Here is a 20679-nt window from a genome sequence, read left to right as displayed (position 1 = left end):
AACCTTAACTTTTCTGGAGTATTAAAATATGACATGGTGACTTGTAACACCACTTAATAAAGTGTTTTGTAACACCTTGCCAGGAACTGGGAGCACTAACAGAAAAAGTTGAAATCACTGAGGTCCTGTTTAGTGCAAAATTAGATACCTTGTCTTTTGGTGTTGTGTCCTCGCTGTAAAGCTACTAAACACCATCATGATGTTTTGAATCTGGTCTAGTGAATAGGTGATTAAAACTAAAGACTTCCAATGAGTTCAATCACTTAATTATCTATCTCCTTGGTTATCCTCATGAAAGATACTTACTTTTGAGCAACATATTAAGTTTAATTTATTCTTACATTATTTTGGTAAAATTAAATTAACAAATCATTGAAACGACATTTAAAAAAGAAATTGGGGGGTATTGTGACACTTTATTGATACAGTTATGAAATGGCAGAAGGGATACAGAGACGTGGGAGAAAAAAGGAAGGGTTGGAGCAGGGAATTTAAGCCCGGTCTTCGGTGGGGAGAGAGGTGATGTTCTAAAGGCATCAGCATGCTTCAGTTCGGCTGGCGACTAGCCGACACTCCCTTAAAAGACCTCTTGAAAAACCTGACAAAAGCACTGTTTGTCCATTTTGAGACAGCGTAGCGCCCTCAAAATAGTCTGAATTAATATAAGATAACGTCCCCTATATTTGGCAAAGTCAAGTTGATGATTATACAGATAGAAGGTCATGAATAACAGGGAGATGAAGAGTGGAAATATCAAGGTATCTTAATGGGTACATTTCCATCATTTAGCAGACTCTCTTATCCAGAGCGACTTACAGTAGTGAGTGCATACATTTTCTCGTACTGGTCCCCCATGGGAATTGAACCCACAACTCTAGCATTGCAAGCACCATGCTCTACCAACTGATGATCTCTCGTCAGAAGTAGTGCACTTTGTAGGGAATAAGGTGCCATTTGGGACATCAGGTCTAAGGAAGGCAGCAGTGATGCACTTAACCATCCGCTCTCGACAATCATGTGACTGTTAGACAAATCTAACAACTTAGCCATTATGTCTTGAAGGATACAAAAGCAGGTCCCCTTGTTGTCTATTGGTTGACCTTGTGATTATTGATGCAGCAAACTCTTGGATATCTAAAGTGGTCAATGTATTTGTCAATGTAAAGCGCATTCCACACTGCAGAGTTAAAAATAGCTTATATACACTTATACAGTAAACCAGTAAATACGTTACTATTTAATCTGTGTGCACTGTCCTCTGTCAAACTCAGCTATAACCTTTGTTTGATAATGTGTAATTCATATGATATCAACATTATAGAGGGTTGCCAGGTGACATATGACAACTCCTGGCGGGTATGTAGGAAGACCACATCATCAATTCTTCCTACAGCCACAGATGAGTGGCTACCCCAAGCTGGATGATAACAGCGCCTAAAACGAGTTGATTCATCACCACGGTCAATTTCTGTGCAGTATTTGGTTGCTCTAACAAGGCACGAAAGACAACGGGGAAAACATATATTTGTACAGATAACCCGCAATCGTGAAACACCAAGGAGATCATTAAGACTCAAAAACTGTCAGAAAAGCAAAGAAATATTTTTGCCAGTCTGCTCCGATAATTTCATAGTCTGACTCATTTTGAGTTTCGCTGTTAGTTGTTATGCTAACAAGTGGCCTCATGGGTGGAATGTTGTTAAGATTTTTCAAAATGTCATAATTAATAAATATTATTTAAGCCAAAATGCTGAAAATCCAGTTTTTCTATGTCAAACGGTTTTGTTACAGTTGAAGTCAGAAGTTTACATACACCTCAGCCAAATACATTTAAACTCAGTTTTTCACAATTCCTGACATTTTAATCCTAGTAAAAATTCCCTGTCTTAGGTCAGTTAGGATCACCACTTTATTTTAAGAATGTGAAATGTCAGAATAATAGTAAAGAGAATGATTATTTCAGCTTTTATTTCTTTCATTACATTCCCAGTGGGTCAGAAGTTTACATACAGCAAATTAGTATTTGGTTGCATTGCCTTTGAATTGTTTAACTTGGGTCAAACGTTTCAGGTAGCCTTCCTCAAGCTTCCCACAATAAGTTGGGTGAATTTTGGCCCATTCCTCCTGACAGAGCTGGTGTATCTGAATCAGGTTTGTAGGCCTCCTTGCTCGCACATGCTTTTTTCAGTTCTGCCCACAATTCTTCGACAGGACTGAGGTCAGGGCTTTGTGATGGCTACTCCAATATCTTGACTTTGTTGTCCTGAAGCCATTTTGCCACAACTTTGGAAGTATGCTTGGGGTCATTGTCCATTTGGAAGACCGATTTGCGACCAAGCTTTAACTCCCTGACTGATGTCTTGAGATGTTGCTTCAATATATCCACATAATTGTCCATCCGCATGATGCCATCTATTTTGTGAAGTGCACCAGTCCCTCCTGAAGCAAAGCACCCCACAACATTATGCTGCCACCCCCGTGCTTCACGGTTGGGATGGTGTTCTTCGGCTTGCAAGCATCCCCCTTTTTCATCCAAACATAACGATGGTCATTATGGCCAAATAGTTATATTTTTGTTTCATCAGAACAGAGGACATTTCATCAAAAAGTATAATCTTTGTACCCATGTGCAGTTGCAAACCGTAGTCTGGCTTTTTTTATGGCGGTTATGGAGCAGTTTCTTCTTCCTTGCTGAGCGGCCTTTCAGGTTATGTTGATATAGGACTCGTTTTACTGTGGATATAGATGCTTTTGTACCTGTTTCCTCCAGCATCTTCACAAGGTCCTTTGCTGTTGTTCTGGGATTGATTTGCACTTTTCGCACCAAAGTACGTTCATCTCTAGGAGACAGAACACGTCTCCTTCCTGAGCGGTATGACGGCTGCGTGGTCCCATGGTGTTTATACTTGCGTGTTTGGAAATTGCTCCCAAGGATGAACCAGACTTTACATTTACATTACATTTAAGTCATTGTGGAGGTCTACAATTTATTTTCTGAGGTCTTGGCTGATTTCTTTTGATTTTCCCATGATGTCAAGCAAAGAGGCACTGAGTTTGAAGGTAGGCCTTGAAATACATCCACAGGTGTACCTCCAATTGACTCAGATGATGTCAATTAGCCTATCAGAATCTTCTAAAGCCATGACATCACTTTCTGGAATTTTCCAAGCTGTTTAAAGGCACAGTCAATTTAGTGTATGTAAACTTCTGACCCACTGGAATTATGATACAGTGAATTATAAGTTAAATAATCTGTCTGTAAACAATTGTTGGAAAAATCACTTGTGTCATGCACAAAGTAGATGTCCTAACCGACTTGCCAAAACTATAGTTTGTTAATCAACAAGAAATGTGTGGAGTGGTTGAAAAACAAGTTTTAATGACTCCAACCTAAGTGTATGTAAACTTACGACTTCAACTGTATATTTCAGTCTTCTGTGATGTATATAAAGTGTAATTTTGGGATGCAAACTCAAAATGTAATACATTTCAATATATCTGACATGGTATATTGTGTGTTCTTTTTTTAAGCCCATAACCATGTGTGTGAGTTACTTTCGTTTTTGTTTCAAAGTTTTGTTTAAGAAAACCAAGAAACACTCTGTGACCCTGTTTTAGCCCACTGCAGTAAAAGGTTAATAACAACACTAAATTAGCCAACATTAAATAAATAAATAGCTTGTAGTCTAGCTATTAGCATGTGTCTCTGTCATAGACGGCACATGAGTTTCAAGTTTTGGAGCAGCTGTGGACTTTGATAAACACATTTCATGCAATTCTACTACACTTTATATGACTGCAGACATTAGAATAATATTTCTATTACGTGGTAGCCTACTCTGCTGACACTGACAACCAGGTCAATAAAAACCTTGTGTCACGCCCTGACCGTAGAGAGCTTTTTATGTCTCTATTTTGGTTTGGTCAGGGTGTGATTTGGGTGGGCATTCTAGGTTCCTTTTTCTATGATTTGTATTTCTTTGTGTTTGGCCGGGTGTGGTTCTCAATCAGAGACAGCTGTCTATTGTTGTCTCTAATTGAGAACCATACTTAGGTAGCTTTTCCCCACCGATGCCTTGTGGGTAGTTGTTTTCTGTTTTGTGTTTCTGCATCTGACAAAACTGTTCGTTGTCGTTTTGCTCTTTGTTATTTTGTTCAAGTGTTTGTTTGAATTAAATCATGAACACTTACCACGCTGCGCTTTGGTCCACACCTTCTTCAACAGACGACCGTGACACCTTGTCTTGAATGCAACCATCTAATCTAGGCCTACGAAAAGAGGGGATACAAATTGTACAATATGGCATCCATCTAGACTGGAGGAGGACATTATTGTCCCAAAACATCTCCAGTGGTACTGACCCAATCATAATTTGTTGAGAACTTTATTCATAAGAGGAGGGAAAATGTATGTATTACAGCATGGGACAAAGGCCTCAATGGAAAAGGACAACCTGGTGTGTTGACTATTGGCTATTCCAGCCCAACAATATATTTCATCTTTATATGACACTAAAAAACCTGAATGAATTAAACACAACCAAACAATCAGAAGCCCTGACGGTATACACAGAGTGTACAAAACATTAGGAACACCTGCCCTTTCCATAACATAGACTGACCAGGTGAATCCAGGTGAAAGCTATGATCCCTTATTGATGTCACTTGTTAAATCCATTGCACCCAGTGTAGCTGAAGGGGGGAGACAGGTTAAAGAAGGATTTTTAGGCCTTGAGACATTTGAGACATGGGTTGTGTACTGTATGTGTGCCATTCAGAGTGTGAATGGGCAAGACAAAAGATTGAAGTGCCTTTGAATGTGGTATGGTAGTAGGTGGCAGGCGCACCGGTTTGAATGTGTCAAGAACTGCAACGCTGCTGGGTTTTTCATGCTCAACAGTTCCCTGTGTGTATCCCACTGTGAAGACGAGCAATGCTGCAGCAGCATCCGTTTCTACTTCCTCCTTTTCCAGGTATGAAAGGAGACATCCCTCAGTTAGAAAAACTTGTTGTCATATGATGTGCATTGGTTAATCTGAATGATTCTGTTGTGCCATTTGAGTAAAGAGCACCTTTACCTTGTCGTTATGAAAAAAGTGTCCCCTTAAACCAAATGAAGGGTTTAGCAATAACAGTTTCAAAGCAATTTATGTCCACATGTATGAATATATCAAATTTAATTTGGAACAACATGTAAAGGACTATTGTTTATGATATTGAAAACATAATTTACTTTAATAATAAGCTATATTGTTGTATGGGTCAAATTAAAGGTATTTGTGTGTCATGTCTGCTTTGCCTTGCCCCGTTGAATAAAGTTTATTTCTTATAGCCTAGCTTATTTTTAAAAACATTTATTAGAATTTAAACATATTTTGCAGAGACAATGTTATTGTAGTGGTACTCTTAGGCAAACCAATCTTCACAAATCTAAGTAAAGGAATGGAATGAATTAAATATAAATATGTGGACGAGCAATGTCAGAGCAGCATAGACTAAGATATAGTAGAATAGTATAGATTGCAGTATATACGTATGAGATGAGCAATGCAAGATATGTAAACCTTAATAAAGTGACTAGTGTTCCATTTATTAAAGTGGCCAGTGATTTCAAGTCTATGTATATAGGCAGCAGCCTCTATGTGTTCATAGTGGCTATTGAACAGTCTGATGGCCTTGAGATAGAAGCTGTTTTTCAGTCTCTCGGTTCAATCTTTGATGCACCTGTACTGACATCGCCTTCTGGATGATAGCGGGGTGAACAGGCAGTGGCTCGGGTGGTTGTTGTCCTTGATGATCTTTTTGGCCGTCCTGTGACATCGGGTGCTGTAGGTGTCCTGGAGGGCAGGTAGTTTGCCCCCGGTGATGCATTGGGCAGACTGCACCACACTTTGGAAAGACCTGCGGACGGTGCAGTTGCCGTACCAAGCAGTGATACAGCCCGACAGGATGCTCTCAATTGTGCATCTGTAAAAGTTTGTGAGGGTTTTAGGTGCCAAGCCAAATTTCTTCAGCCTCCTGAGGTTGAAGAGGTGCTGTTGCGCCTTCTTCACCACACTGTCTGTGTGGGTGGACCATTTTAGTTTGTCTGTGATGTGTATGCTGAGAAACTTGAAGCATTCCACCTTCTCCACTGCGGTCCTGTTGATGTGGATAGGGGGGTGCTCCCTCTGCTGTTTCCTGAAGACCAAGATCATCTCCTTCGTTTTGTTGATGTTGAGTGAGAGGTTATATTCCTGGCACCACACTCCCATAGCCCTCACCTCCTGCCTGTAGGCTGTCTTGTCATTGTTGGTAATCAAGCCTATTACTGTTGTGTCGTCTGCAAACTTGATGATTGAGTTGGAGGCATGGTTGGCCACGCAGTCATGGGTGAACAGGGAGTACAGGAGGGGGCTGAGTATGCACCCTTGTGGGGCCCCAGTGTTGAGGATCAGTAAAGTGGAGGTGTTGTTTCCTACCTTCACCACCTGGGGATGGCCCGTCAGGAAGTCCAGGACCCAGTTGCACAGGGAGCGTTTCAGACCCGGGGCTTCGAGCTTAAAGATGAGCTTGGAGGGTACGATGGTGTTGAATGCTGCGCTATAGTCAAATAACAGCATTTTTACATAGGGATTCCTCTTGTCCAGATGGGATAGGGCAGTGTGCAGTGTGATGGCGAATGCATCGTCTGTGGATCTATTGGGGCGGTATGCAAATTGAAATGGGTCTAAGGTGACAGGTAAGGTAGAGGTGATATGATCCTTGACTAGTTTCTCAAACCACTTCATGATGACAGAAGTGAGTGCTACGGGGCAATAGTAATTTAGTTCAGTTACCTTCGCTTTCTTGGGTACAGGAACTATGGTGGCCATGTTGAAGCATGTGGGGACAGCAGACTGGGATAGGGAGATATTGAATATGTCCGTAAACACACCAGCATGCTCTGCCGTCTGGGCCGGCAGCCTTGAGAGGGTTAACACGCTTAAATGTCTTACTCACGTCAGCCACGTAGAAGGAGAACCCCCAGTCCTTGGTTGCGGGCCACGTCGGTGGCACTGTGTTGTCCACAAAGCGGGTGAAGAAGATATTTAGCTTGTCCGGAAGTAAGACTTCGGTGTCCACGACGTGGCTGGTTTTCCTTTTGTAGTCCATGATTGTCTGTAGACCCTGCCACAGACGTCTCCTGTCTGAGCCGTTGAATTGTGACTCCACTTTGTCTCTATACTGACGTTTTGTCTGTTTGATTGCCTTGCGGAGGGAATAACTACACTGTTTGTATTCTGCCATATTCCCAGTCACTTTGCCATGGTTAAATGCGGTGGTTCGCACTTTCAGTTTTGCGCGAATGCTGCCATCTATCCACAGTTTATGTTTAGGGTCGGTTTTAATAGTCACTGTGTGTACAACATCTCCTATATACTTCCTGATAAACTCAGTCACCATATCAGTATACTCGTCAATATTATTCTATTATTATGATGCTACCTGGAACATATCCCAGTCCGCGTGATCAAAACAATCTTGAAGCATGGAATCCAATTGGTCAGCCCAGTGTTGAATAGTCCTTAGCACGGGTACTTCCTGTTTGAGTTTCTGCCTATAGGAATGGAGGAGCAAAATGGAGTCGTGGTCAGATTTGCCAAAAGGAGGGTGGGGGAGGTGCTTGTAGGCATCGCGGAAGTTGGAGTAACATTGGTTGAGTGTGTTAGCAGCGCAAGTACTACAGTCGATATGTTGATAGAACTTCGACAGCCTTTTCCTTAGATTTGCCTTAGATTTGCGTTCCAGTTTGCATAAAGTCCAGTGAAGTTCTTTAAGGGCCGTCTTGTTATCGGCTTGAGGGGGGATATACACGGCCGTGACCATAACCAAAGAACATTTTCAATGGAGATAATACGGTTTGCATTTGATTGTGAGGTATTCTAGGTCAGGTGAACAAAAGGTATTGAGTTCCTGTATGTTATCACAATTACACCATGAGTCGTTAATCATGAAACATACACCCCCTCCCTTCTTCTTCCCGGAGAGATATTTATTCCTGTCTGCATGATGAACTGAGAACCCAACTGGCTGTACCGACTCAGACAGTATATCCCGAGAGAGCCATGTTTCCGGGAAATAGAGCATGTTACAATCCCTGATGTCTCTCTGGAAAGAAACCCTCACCCTGAGCTCGTCAACTTTATTATCCAGAGACTGAACATTAGCGTGTAATATTCTTCGGAAGCGGTGGGTGGTGTGTGCGACTCCTAAGTTGGACTAGAAGACCCCTCCGAGTATCTCTCCTCCGCCGGCGTTGTTTTGGGTCAGCTTCTGGAATCAGTTAAATTGCCTTGGGGTGTGCTAACAACGGATCCGCTTCGGGAAAGTTATATTCCTGGTCATAATGCTGGTAGTGCTGGTGAGTTACCGCCGCTCTGATATCCAATAGTTCTTTCCCGGCTGTATGTAATAACATGAAAACATTTCTGGGTTAACAATGTAAGAAATAATACATTAAAAAAACAAAATACTGCAAAGTTTCCCAAGAGCTAGAAGCGAGGCAGCCCTCTCTGTCAGCACCATCATCATCACTCAGTGGCACCTTCAAGGGTCACTCAGATCTTCTGGGAGAAAAGTATCTGGCACTGAACTTGGTAGTAGTAGTTGTGTGTATGTTTAAAGCTAAGGATCCCATCATCTCCTGTTTCCAGACATTTCACTAGATTACATGGGTTGGTTTAACACTAAACAATTTCTTGTCAGCACAAGGCATGTGCAAAATCTAGTAAAATGATACATGCATACATACATTTCTACTGGTGTCAACCTTAGTTATCTATGTTTTCTTTATTATTTAGGTTAGTTCAGGGTGTGACTAGGGTGGGTATGCTAGTTTTCCCTGTCTAGGGTTTTTGTATATCTAGGGTTTTTTGTAGGTCTAGGTATATATATGTCAATGGTGGCCTGATATGGTTCCCAATCAGAGGCAGCTGTTTATCGTTGTCTCTGATTGGGGACCATATTTAGGTAGCCATTTTCCCTTGGGTATTTGTGGGTTCTTGTTTATGTGTAGTTGCCTGTCAGCACTCATTTGTATAGCTTCACGTTTTGTTATTTTGTTAGTTTTGTTCAGTGTTCATTCTTGTAATAAAGAAGAATGTACGTATACCACGCTGCGCCTTGGTCTCCTCCTTTTGACGACCGTGACAACTGGTATCATTTTTAAATTAAGAAAATAAAGATCAACAATATGTAAACAATGTGTGAGTTAAGCTATTCTCTGCTTCAGATGCACAATTCAAGGGGTGCATTGGAAATGTCCATAACGCTAATGTCATCACACTATAGGCCCGTAGTTCCCAACTACGGTCCCTGAGTACCACAAACAGGACACATTCTTATTGTAGCCCAGGACAAGCACACCTGATTCAACTTGTTAACTAATCATCAGCCCCTCAATGAGTTGAATTAGGTATGTTTGTCTGGGTCTGTAACGCTCGTCGTTAGGTGAAAGAGAGGAGGACCAAAGCGCAGCGTGGTAAGTGTTCATGTCTTTTTAATAAGCAACACGGAACACTTGAACAAAACAATAAACGAAGAATAACGAACAGTACCGTCAGTGTTTGGCGAACAAACACTGACACGGCAACAAACACCCACAAACCAAAAGTGAAACCCCGGCTGCCTAAGTATGATTCTCAGCTGCCTCTGATTGAGAATCATACCAGGCCGAACACAAAACCCCAACATAGAAAAACACACATAGACAGCCCACCCCAACTCACGCCCTGACCATACTAAATAAAGACAAAACAAAGGAAATAAAGGTCAGAACGTGACAGGGTCTACAACAAAAATATGTGTTGCGGAGGTACTTGAGGACCGGAGTTGGGAACCACTGCTGTAAGCCTATGTTTGCATACAATTATCATCAGGTGCAAAATGGGTTCACTGTATTTTTGTTTACAACATTTGCTAACATAGGTAAACATATAACCCATGATATACAAGAATGTACCCTTATTCTCTTGGGGCATTAATTGGTACCTCTTCATCTTCAGACAGGGTTTCACAGCTCTCTGTATCTGAGGACAGAAAACATCACAAAGAAACAGGCTTTATTATACTCAAATTAGACACCACTGATTCTTATGTTGCTATATCTCTCTGTCCTCAGTTTTTCTCACTAGGGACTAGAACTGGAGAATCTGTCCTCCCACAAAGTATACCTGCCCTATCCAGAGTAGCCTACTCTGTCCCTTCTCTGACAGCTGGAGCTGCTAACGTTAATCCTTCCTCCCTCTTCCATGGCTGCTAGCTACAAATGCATTTTGAGTTTAGGTTTTTATTTTACAATGATAAATACATCAAGATAGCTAACATTACGTTAGCAGCTCATTTAAGTTAGCCTGCACACTAAGTTCCTGTAGCAAACTAGCTAGCTAATATTACATCGCTCTTTTTATCATTTTCAAAATATATTAACTTACTTGAATAGGTTCTCCCACTGCCTCTGTTTTCTGGGTCTTTAGAAAAACAAAATAATGGGCAATCTTCCCAATGTTCCTAGTGTAAAAAAGCACAGACAGCCATGTGGCTGTAATTTGATGTAGGCTATTACTCTAATCTCATGTCATTATCATGTCACAGCTATTTTACTCCCTTGTTTCTCCGCAATTTGACTGATGTGATTTGGTACACCCAGCACATATAAAAGAATGAAACTTGTTTACACGTAGAATCAATGCCAGTTTCAGTTTATTTGTTATACTTTCTAGCAGAGCTCCATCAGAACACATAGCGTATGTACAGCCTACACCAGTGGAGGCTGGTGGGAGGAGGAGCTATAGGAGGACGGGCTCATTGTAATGGCACTGCACACTGTCACTTTCCTTGCACTATAACACCAGCGGCTATTTACTTTGTGTGTTTGGGATCAGCTTGAATGTGATATCGTACTATATACATCCTATTAGTACAGTAAACAGGCACAGTTTATTCCTTTTTGGTAGTTTATTCCATCATTGCGCTGGGCATGACCTGCAGGGTGTCATTATAACCCTTTAGATGGCAGAAGGTGTGACTCAATACTGCCCTCTGCAGGAAGATAAGTGACACTGTCCAGTAGGACAGTGTCACAAGGCTACATAGACATAGGTCTACACTTCGCTACTTGAGGGAATGCACAGCCATTCTTGATTGTGGGCTAGAATTAAATGCTGAATTAAATTTGTGCATCACACAAGGTAAATAACGGTTTTCCGTCAATGGAATCAATGTAGGGAGGTAAGATGATATCAAAAGGGAATCGCTTAGACCGCACTTTCCAGTAGGACTAGTTATCTCACGTGCTCTGGCAGAGAAGTAGCCTATGTGAGAGCTTTACTAGTAGCCTAAACGTACAGTTAAAGTATCCATCACCAATGAATGAATTAACTTCAGAGATAATAGGCTGGTTTATGCTCATAGTGAACAACATGCTTTTATTAGCCTACTAGAATCTCCTACAAAGAGGTTTCTGATAGGCTTTCAATGGAAAGGTTTAACTTGTTACAGCCTACAGTTCACAATAACAGGAAAAATACATTTCATCACCAAAATAAAATGAATATATCATAAACTTCATGACACTTCATTTAATCTTTGAAGTGTTGGCTAATGTTTTGCTGAAACATATTGAAGCTGTCCTTTGTTTCAATAGCACCAATGACAACAACCTATTAATTTGATGATAATGCGAAGCAAAAAAAGATTGATTTGAAAGCATCCCCGAGGAAGTCCACTGGAGACCGAGGAGTTGAGACATAAAAAGGGGAAGTTAGAAAGGTAAACTTCTCCTCTATTACATTAAAATAATGTCTCAATGTGTTTCGGTGTGCGATTCTGTTGGACCAAATCTCAAACGCAAATAGCGATTTGAAACTGCTCGTCAGAGAGGAAGAAGTGATTTCTCATCTTTGTTGTCGTGAAAGGCAGGGGGACGTGTGTGTGTGTGTGTGTGTGTGTGTGTGTGTGTGTGTGTGTGTGTGTGTGTGTGTGTGTGTGTGTGTGTGTGTGTGTGTGTGTGTGTGTGTGTGTGTGTGTGTGTGTGAGAGTGAGAGTGAGAGTGAGAGAGAGAGAGAGAGAGAGAGAGATTTGGAAGGTGCACACAGCACAGAACAAGCGAAGGAGACGAGACCGAAAAGACAACATGAGAACAAGCGGACATAAACACTCATAAAACCGAAAAATATAAATAAACTCGAATCGTGCGATAAAGGCATTTGGAATATCACGCTAAAACATACATTTGAATTATTCTAATTAATTTGATATATCGCCCAGCCCTAGCTGGAAGAGGGAGAGGAGGGGGATATTCATATAATCTTAGTGTGGTGGGGGGGGGGGACTGAGAGGACCAGCGAGACAGGTTTACACCTCAGTCACACACAGTCAAGGCCAGACAAGGACAGATGACATATACCAACACAGCTACAGCAGCATCTCTTCTACACACCCTCTCTCTCCATCCACCTCATCTGTCTATGTATTGCTTTACGTGCTGTCTATTTCTTGCCTTACATTACACACACACCTCAGGTTTTAGGACTATCTTTTCCTCACAGACAGAACCTTTGACAGTCCCCAATTTCCATGGCAACAGAGGTGGTGAGGTGCTCCCTTACCTGATTCCCAATAACCATGGTTGTGTCCCAAATGGCATCTTATTTCCCACATAGTGCACTACTTATAGGGTTCTGGTCAAAAGTAGTACACAATATAGGGATTAGAGTGCCATTAGGGATGAAAGCCATCCCTCACTGTCTGTCACTCACTGGAACTGTGTGGCATAGACCAAGACTCTCATGGCAGGTGTTTTAATGCAGGGAAACTGAAATCTGTTTTACTTCATTTTTACCAGCATGTTACCTGTGCAACTAAAGGCGACAAAACTCTACTCTACCTTTACACCACACACAGAAATGCATACAAGACCTTCCCTCGCTCTCCCTTTAAAAATCAGACCATAGATCTATCCTCCTGCTTCCTTATTACAAGCAAAAACTCAAACAGGAGGTATCAGTAACGCGCTCAATACAGAAGTGGTCCGATGAAGCGGAAGCTAAGCTACAGGACGTTCACTAGCACAGACTGGAATATGTTCCAGGATTCATCCGATAACATTGAGGAGTTTACAATATCAGTCACCGGCTTCATTAATAAATGCATCGATGACGTCGTCCCCACAGTGAATGTAGTACAGTACCAGTCAAAAGTTTGGACACACCTACTCATTCAAGGGTTTTTCTTTATTTTCACTAATTTCTACATTGTAGAATAGTAGTGAAGACATCAACACTATGAAATAACACATATAGAATCACGTAGTAACCAAAAAAGTGTTAAACAAATCCAAATATATTTTATACTTGAGATTTTTCAAAGTAGCCACCTTTTGCCTTGATGACAGCTTTGCACACTTTTGACATTCTCTCAACCAGCTTCATGAGGTAGTCACCTGTAATGCATTTAAATTAACAGGTGTGCCTTGTTAAAAGTTAATTTGTGGAATTTCTTTCCTTCCTAATGTGTTTGGGCCAATCAGTTGTTTTGTGACAAGGTAGGGGTGGTATAAAGAAGATAGCCCTATTTGGTAAAAGACCAAGTCCATATTATGTCAAGAAGAGCTAAAATAAGCAAAGAAAAACGACTGTCCATCATTACTTTAAGACATGAAGGTCAGTCAATCTGGAAAATTTCAAGAACTTTGAAAGTTTATTCAAGTGCAGTCGCAAAAACCATCAAGCGCTATGATGGAACTGGCTCTCATTAGGACTGCCACAGGAAGGAAGACCCATAGTTACCTCTGTGGCACAGGATAAGTTCATTCGAGTTACCAGCCTCAAAAATTGCAGCACAAATAAATGGTTCACAGAGTTCAAGTAATAGACATATCTCAACATCAACTGTTCAGAGGAGACTGCGTGAATCAGGCCTTCATGGTCAAATTGCTGCAAAGAAACGACTACTAAAGGACACCAATAAGAAGAAGAGACTTGCTTGTGCCAAGAAACATGAGCAATGGACATTAGACTGGTGGAAATATGTTCTTTGGTCTGAGTCCAAATTTTTGAATTTTGGTTCCATACGCTGTGTCTTTGTGAGACGCAGAGTAGGTGACCAGATGATCTCCACATGTGTGGTTCCCACCGTGAAGCATGGAGGAGGGAGTGTTCCTCTGGGTTTGACACGTGAGCTTGTGTGACCTATCACTTCGCGGCTGAGCCGAATCCTACATGTTTCCACTTCACAATAACAGCACTTACAGTTTACCGGGCAGCTATAGCAGAACAGACATTTGACTAACTGAGTAGTTGGAAAGATGGCATCCTATGATAGTGCCATGTTGAAAGTCACTGAGCTCTTCAGTAAGGCTATTTTACTGTCAATGTTTGTCTATGGAGATTTCATGCTTGTGTGCTCGATTTTATACACCTGTCAGCAATGGGTGTGGCTGAAATAGCCGAATCCACCAAAATGCTTTTGTATATATAGTGTATATTTAATCTCCCTCCTCCACTGGTATCCAAACACTGTTAGCGGAATTTGCGTATATTTTCCCTCCACTGGTATCAAAACAGTGTTAGTGCAATTAGTCTTGTGTTAGCTACCGCCCTAAATGCACACTTCTCCATTTGCAAACCTAATAGCTGACACACACACACACACAAACCAAAGTGTGGCTTGAGAATTGTGTTAGGGCCCTAAAGCTGACACCCACACCTCTACTCTCTCTCCACTCAGAGCACAACACACAGCCACACTCTCTTTTTCTCCCCTTCTCTCTATCGCTCCACCTCTATCCATCTCCTCTAAACAAAACATACATGAGATTGACCTGTCACTTCAAATCTCTCTCTCTCTCTCTCTGTCTCTGTCTCTGGGCAATTCTAAGGTAATGGGATTGCGCGGAGACTCCGATACTTTACTTAAAAATGTATGCCACTTGGTTCCTATACTTTGGAATTGTTAAAAAGAAGGATAATTTAAACAGGGTTCCATTGTCAATCCACCAGAAATTGTGTTTTTTAATCTGTATAACAGCAAGCAAGGATATGCATATTCTTGTTACCATTTGAAAGGAAACAGTTTGAAGTTTGTGGAAATGTGAATTGAATGTAGGAGAATATAACACAATAGATCTGGTAGAAGAAAATACGAAGAAAAAAACAACTGTTTTTTTACCACCATCTTTGAAATGCAACAGAAAAGGTACCAGTTCCAGCCATCACTCAGGTTGTAATTCCGATGGTGTCCACAAGATGGCAGCAGTGTATGTGCAAAGTTTCAGACGGATAACTTAGTATGAGCGAACTACATGACATTTAGTGGGAAGTCACCCAGGTACATTTGGGCAAATCGTGAAGGAGACATTTGCATTCATATTACATTTTTCTTCAAGAATATCGTCAATTCTGTATACTTGGACTTTGATTTAACTTTTACAGTATTAGTAGCCATATTATAAGTTCAACATTTGCAAAACAACCAGTTTTCATAACTTCATAACTATGAATATTCTTAAAATTTTTGTCCAAAAGGAAAAGGCATGCTGTCGTGCAAGGTTAGTAGCTACATTTTATGACAGATACAGGGTTTCCCAGCTCATTGGCTATCTAGCTAGCGTTGTTTGACCTCGATTCGTGCTTATTTGACAAAGTTTTTATTTGATTTGTATTTATTTATTTTAATTTTAAAATATATATATATTTACAAATATCAACAGACAAAAGAGGAATAGTCACATGCAAACAAGCATACATACAAACTATTTACATTGCCAGGAATCCTAAACAAACAAATCGGATTCATTAAAAATACACCAAGTTTTAATTGCCTTTTTGTTTTTCATTTTAGTTTAAGTAGTGCCATATTGTTTAAATTAATTTATAAAGTGACAAAAGTTAGGTTTTGAATTAGACCATTTGCATTTGTGAATATTAAATTTACAATTGACAGGTGCAACAAACACTAAACAGAAAATAACCACCCACAACTAACAGTGGGAAAACAGGCTACCTAAGTATGGTTCTCAATCAGAGACAACGATAGACAGCTGCCTCTGATTGGGAACCCTAACAAGCCAAAACATAGAAATACAAAACCTAGACATACAAACATAGAATGCCCACCCACATCACACCCTGACCAAACAAAAAATAGAAACATACAAAGCAATCTACGGTCAGGGCGTGATCATACAGCTGGTGCTATTTTTTTTATAACAAAATTCTGTATGTCAATCCAAAAAAAATCTACTATAAATTCAGGCAGAAAACAAATGCTAAATGGTCTCCTTCTCCATTCCACAGAAATCACATTTATAGTCAATATTCAGCTTAAATTGTAGTATCACAAACAATATTTCTAATCTGTTTATTACTATTCTTTCAGGGTTATTGGAATTTTAAACTTGTCAAGAAATTCCCCATATGAGAGTAGATATCCATCCTTATTCAGTATCTGACCAACCAAAATAATTTTATTCTCAAACCAGTTACGAAAAAAAAGAGACTTCTTTTTATATTGTATATCTTTGTTGTTCCATATAAAGTGTCTGTGAGGGAAAAAATTGTGTTTATACGCTAACATCCAAGCTAAAATTGCCTGCTTCTGGAATTTGGACAACTTTACTGGGATTTTATCAACATCAAAATTACATCGAAGCAAAAATTCTAAACCACCAACAGAGTCAAAAAAATACTTAGGGAAGACATTCCAAATACTGTTCTGGTTCTTAATATACTTCAGAATCCAATTTATTTTAAAAGTATTATTTAGAGTATTGAAATCTAAAACCTCAAGACCTCCTTGTCTTGGGTATTAGTGATAATATCTTTCCGTAGATAGTGAGGCTTGTTCCTCCAAATAAAATTATAAAGAATCTTATCTAAGTACTTTACAATTTTAGGGGATAATTCAAGTGATAACGAGACATAAAACGATCTGGATAACCCTTCAGCTTTGGACAATAAAACCCGACCGTATAACGAAATATCTCTCAGCAAACAGAGGTTCAATTTCTTCTTTGTTTTCTCAATAATGGGGTTAAAGTTTAATTCACTCTTTTGTTTTTCATCCTTGCATATAGCAATTCCAAGATAAATAACCTTATCTTTAATTGGGATACCATATACTTCCTGTAAAACACAATCCTTGAGTGGAAATAAGATTGACTTATTGATATTAATTTTCAAACCCGAAACGAAGGAAGTCTTCAATACAGGAAACTGCTTTAGAAACCTCATTCCTGTCTCTCGAAAAAATATGGTGGTGTCATCAGCCAGTTGACATAGTTTAAATGTATTGCCAAGTGCTGAAACACCTTGAAAATTCCCCCTCTCGATATGAAGAGCCATAATTTAAGTAACCAATAAAAATACAAATTGACTAATTGGGCAGCCCTGCCTAATGCCATGGCCAATGTCAAATCTTTGGGATGTCCCGTGAGCTAATTTTACAGAGCTAGTACAACCACTATATAAAGTTTGGACATCTTTCAAAAAAAAGACACCAAAAAACGTATTGCTTTGAACATAAACTCATGTTCTACAGTGTCGAAAGCTTTATAAAAATCAACAAACATAAGACTATAAAACTATGATCAAGGATGAGGTCATTATAGTCAATCATATCTAAGATCAACCTGATGTTAATACTAATGTGTCGACCATGCATAAAACCAGATTGTTCTTTATCAATTACATGATGCAAGCCTTGTTTCAACCTCTTAGCAAATACAAGGGCAAATCATTTCCCATCATTATTCAACAGGCTAATGGGTCTCCAGTTGTCTATATAAAGAGTATCCTTATTAGGTTTGGAAATCAAAGTAATTACACCTTGCTTTAAGGAACCCGCTAATTCCCCTTTTTCTATTGATTCTTGAAACATAGCAAGAAAGAAATTAATCAATTTATAATTGAATGCTTTATAAAACTCGCTTATTAAACCATAATTTCCAAGGGATCTATTGTCCTTAAAGCTTTTAATACAGTCTTTTATCTCAATTTCAGATAACTCATCACAAAAATCTCTGAAATCATTATCTATCTTCTTAGCAATGTTTGCTACATTGTCTAAGAAAAGATCCATATTGGAAGTTGACTTGGCTGATGTATACAGATTCTGATAAAACTGGGCAACATGCTGAGAGATTTCTTTTGGATTTTCATTGGGAGTATTATTCATCATTAATTTACATATGGAAGTCTTTTCGCCTGCCCTTTTTTCTAAATTAAATAAATATTTTATATTTTTCTCTCCCTCTTCCATCCATTTTTGTCTTGATCTTACAAACACTCCCCGGGCCTTTTCCTCATAGATACAGTCTAACTGCATTTGCAATGATGATAGCTCCAGTAATTCCTGATTAGTTAGTTCAGATTTTTTTGTATAATCCATTATTCCCTTTATGATGTCCTACTCTTTCTCTCTCTTTGCACAAGCAATTTCTTTCCCCATTGAAATAGCTAAAAGCCTTATACCAAATTTCATTTGCTCCCAGTAACTTCCAAACGTATTCATAACACAGGCACAATTCCAGTATTTATCAATAATTCCTGCTACTTCCTTCTTAAATACTTAATTCTCTAGTAAAGTCTTGTTAATTTTCCAGTAACATTTACTAACTTTTTTTGTTGACAAACCATGCATATTTATCGTTATTGAGATCCCTTTGTGGTCTGTTAAAATCAATGGTTCAATCGAGACTGTATCAACCTTGTCAGCCATATTGTCACGCCCTGACCATAGTTTGCTGTGTATGTTTCTAGGTTTTGTTTGGTCAGGGTGTGATCTGAGTGGGCATTCTATGTTGTTTGTCTAGTTTGTCTATTTCTATGTGTTTGGCCTGATATGGTTCTCAATCAGAGGCAGGTTTGTCGTTGTCTCTGATTGGGAGCCATATTTAGGTAGCCTGTTTTGTATTGTGGGTTGTGGGTGATTGTTCCTGTTTCTGTGTTTGTTCACCATACGGGACTGTTTCGTGTTCGTTAGTTAATTCGTTATTTTGTTTCAAGTATTCTAAATAAATATGAATACTCACCACGCTGCGTATTGGTCCGATATCTCCTACTCCTCCTCAGACGAGGAGGACGAAGACAGCCGTTACACATATCTTCAGATATCAACCAGAAATCAATACGGGATTGTAAAGATAAATCTTTGGAACTCAATGTAAACATAATCTTATCTGGGTTCTAATGTCTCCAAATATCTAGGACACCACAAACAGAATTGCTATCCTTAGGAGGCCATACTAGTTGTAAATAAAACCAGTTCTTTGCACCTCGCAAGTAGTTGACCTAAATTATATATTTTTTTATACAATTGCAAATAATATTGTACCATAGATTGGTAAAACGAATAGCCATTAAGCTAACATTAAGTGTCAGTGCGAATTTCCCTGCCATAAAAAAAAATATAATAAAAAAATTGGCTTATACAAACAATGCTATTTCCTAAAGAAATATACAGTTTTATCAGATGAAAATAAAACTCAGTCCTGCACAACTCACTTGATAAATCCAGCAGTCAACAAGCTAGGCGTCAGCGTGAATTTCCCTTTCATTACAAAAGCCTTGGCTCCTGCAATGTATGCACTTTTCCCTTCCTTCCTTGCTCTCTCAATCATTGGCCACAGACGATTTCGAGCTTCTTGGTCAAATGCTGTCAGATCCTCCTTGAACTTCAGGTTGTTCTTCTTTAAATAGTCACTTTTCTTTGCACTTTTCCATGCCATATCCCTCGCTGTCCTGGATATGAATCTCATGATCACAGGTCTTGGTGGATGGTTGTTTTACCCATTTCTCAGCCTACCCAGGCGGTGCACTACATCCAGAGAACCTGCAACAACATTGCGCTCCTCCTCCTGGACTATTGCCCTGCAAATGTCTTTCACTCTTGCTTTGATGTTCTCGTCAGATTTTTCTGCCATTCCATAAATTCGAAGATTCCATCGACGACCATTCCGGTCATTCTCGTTTACCTTTGACTCCATTTCAGTGAGTTTCTTCTCCTGCTTTGCAACCTGAATTTTCAATGTTGCGTTATGCTGCTTCAGCTTTTACTTCCTCAGCATTGAAATCAATCGCTTTCTTCAGGGTAACGATACTGATAGTGTTCTTTTTCACCAAATCCATGATGTCATCTGCGCTCTCTTTGATTTTAGCCGTGAGGATGCGGACGATGTTGTCCTGTAGCTGGCTCATTGATGGTTCACTTCTCAGCTTCTTTGGAAGTTGCTCCATGGTTGTGGTATTCGGGTTTGAATCAAATTCTCTCCCCTTTTTTACACTGCAAGCATATGAGTGAGTTTCAACAATGCCTCTTTTCTCCTTGGAAGTTTCAACATTCATTATCTCAGCAACAGTTTGGTCATGTCCTGATTCCATGCTACTAGCTATGAAGACATTAGCAAGCTAACTTAACTACACACGCTGAAACTTTTCGATAGCTAGCTTGTTCGTTGGAAATCGTCAAAAATATCTTTCAATGGTTTGATTAAATACAAAATTATACAAAATAGCTACATTGTATGGGCAGATATAATTTTCTTGTGAAAAAACAAATTGCTACTGCAGCCTAAAACTATAAACTTTGTGAGAAAATCAAAAAATTGTTCCTCAGCTAGAAATGTTACACACTCTCATGCCGCCATCTTGAGCTCCCCCC

Source organism: Salvelinus alpinus, chromosome 6, assembly GCF_045679555.1.
Source record: "Salvelinus alpinus chromosome 6, SLU_Salpinus.1, whole genome shotgun sequence".
Classification (NCBI taxonomy): domain Eukaryota; kingdom Metazoa; phylum Chordata; class Actinopteri; order Salmoniformes; family Salmonidae; genus Salvelinus; species Salvelinus alpinus.
Note: the sequence above shows the minus strand (reverse complement) of the source record.